This window comes from Octodon degus, unplaced genomic scaffold (genome assembly GCF_000260255.1).
Source record: "Octodon degus isolate 3935 unplaced genomic scaffold, OctDeg1.0 scaffold00439, whole genome shotgun sequence".
Taxonomy (NCBI): Eukaryota; Metazoa; Chordata; class Mammalia; order Rodentia; family Octodontidae; genus Octodon; species Octodon degus.
Window position 1 is genome coordinate 261,988 of NW_004525015.1, and position 2,069 is coordinate 264,056.

Below are 2,069 nucleotides of genomic sequence, written 5' to 3' on the forward strand. Positions count from 1 at the left end.
GCCGCCGCCTCATTTCTGTACTGTCTTTTCCCTTGTTCTTGAATCTGTTCAGTCGGGCAGCTGGCGAATTAGCATTAGCATTCTCGTTGGTGGACATGGTTACGAGACACAAAGAGAAAGCTGCGAGGCGAGAGCAGACGGTACTGCGGGGCTCGCCGGCTGCGGACCGGGTGCTCTCCAAACGTCCACCGCGGCGGGGCCCAGGAACGGTGTCCATTTTTTCTTATATTATACTTCTTCTGAGAAGTGTCTATTCATTTAAAGTGATAATTTTATATCTTCCCCTCTTCAGGCTGACAGAAGGCCTAGACCAGCCTATTGAAAAACTTGAGTTCCTTCAAGAAGTCCACATGCAGGGCTTTGTGAACTGTTGTGTATATGTGTCCTGAGATTTTGCCTCTCCCTCATCTCCTGTTTCCTTCTGCTTGGGCATAATTCTTCATGGAGTTATGAGGGAGTGGAGGTATTCATCTTCACATAGCTACTTCCACTGCAAGGGCTGTAAGCCTGGCCCACTGGGAAGAATGTGCTCTCTTACTCCATTGTGGTGTTGTGGCTCACTGGCTGGGTGGAAGGAAACAGAATTTGGGGCAGTACTGAAGTCTTGCTTTGTGAAAAGAAGCCTCAGGCCTTCCAGAGGGTCTCAGGAATAGCTGACTTCTTAGAATTGTGAAAATCCTAGTGATCATTTCTTTTTTTAAAATTACATTTATCTCAATAAAATTATGTAAAAAATAAAGTAAAATTACATTTAATTTTATTTTAAAGAGTAAAAGCAAAACTAAATAGCAAAAACAAAGTTACATACAATACATATGGTACAAATTTTCAAAACAAAAATAGCCAATTAACAATGGTTATTATATTATGTATGTGTACTCTTTCTAGTGACCATTTCTTTTTTTTTACTGACCATTTCTTGAGTAGCATTTTTATAGCATTGTCATTGCATTCATTTAGGAAAGACCACAATGGTTCTTCAGAAACCGGGAATAAGGATAGGGTCTTGAGGGGCTTTATGGTTGCCTTAATTAACTCCCTATCAGCTTTTTTGCTTCCCCAAAAGATATTAGACATGTCTATTTGGCATTCCTTGCAATGAATGACAGTGACCTGCTTGGGAAATTAGATTACTTCTAAGGCTAAAAGTATATTTTACATATTATTTTCAAAAATATGTCAGGTAATGAGTATATTAATTTGATTGATTTTAAAATTCTACAAAATATACATGTATCAAAATATTATCTCTACATAAGAAATATACATGATGTGTTATTTTCCATTAGAAAGTTGAAAGTTACGATTCTCTACAATGTACTTCTTTGGAACACTAATGGGTTTGACATTTTTATTCTATGGGAAATATTCTTAATTGTGGCATATAGGATCTTTTCCTGGGTGAAGATCTGGCATTGCCCATAAAAAACCTAGTAATTCTACTTTTAAGAACTTGTTCTAAGAAATGGATTGCTGAAGTTTCCAAAGATTACTGTACAAAAAAGGTTGCCAAACACAAATTTGGAAAAAATCATGACAAACAAGTACTCAGACAAAGGTCTGCTCTCTAGAATTTATAAAGAACTAAAAAACACTAGGGTCCCAAAATTTAAAGACCCAATCCGGTAATGGGCATCCGAGATGAACACACGCTTCTCAGAGGAAGAAATTAAAGAAGCGAATAAATATATGAAAAAATGCTCCACATCGCTAGCCATCTGGGAAATGCAAATTAAAACAACATTGAGATACCATCTCACGCCAGAAAGATTGGCTATCATAAAGAAATCACCCAACAACAAATGTTGGAGAGGCTGTGGGGAAAAAGGAACCCTTCTCCACAGCTGGTGGGAGTGTAGACTGGTGCAACCATTATGGAAATCAGTATGGAGACTCCTTAGAAAAGTTGAACAGGAAATCCCATTTAAAGCAGCTATTCCTCCACTGGGAATTTTCCCAGAGGATCTGAAAGCATCATATCATAGTGATATATGTGTGCCTATGTTTATAGCAGCACAATTTGTGATAGCCAAATCTTGGAAACAACCAAGATGCCCATCACCTGAGGA

The 2,069-nt window shown here is 38.2% G+C and overlaps 1 pseudogene; it reads right to left on the minus strand.

The window, feature by feature from the left end:
- Positions 1–217, minus strand: part of LOC101579168 — a 53,740-nt pseudogene extending 53,523 nt beyond the window's left edge.
- Positions 218–2,069: the final 1,852 nt, after the last annotated feature.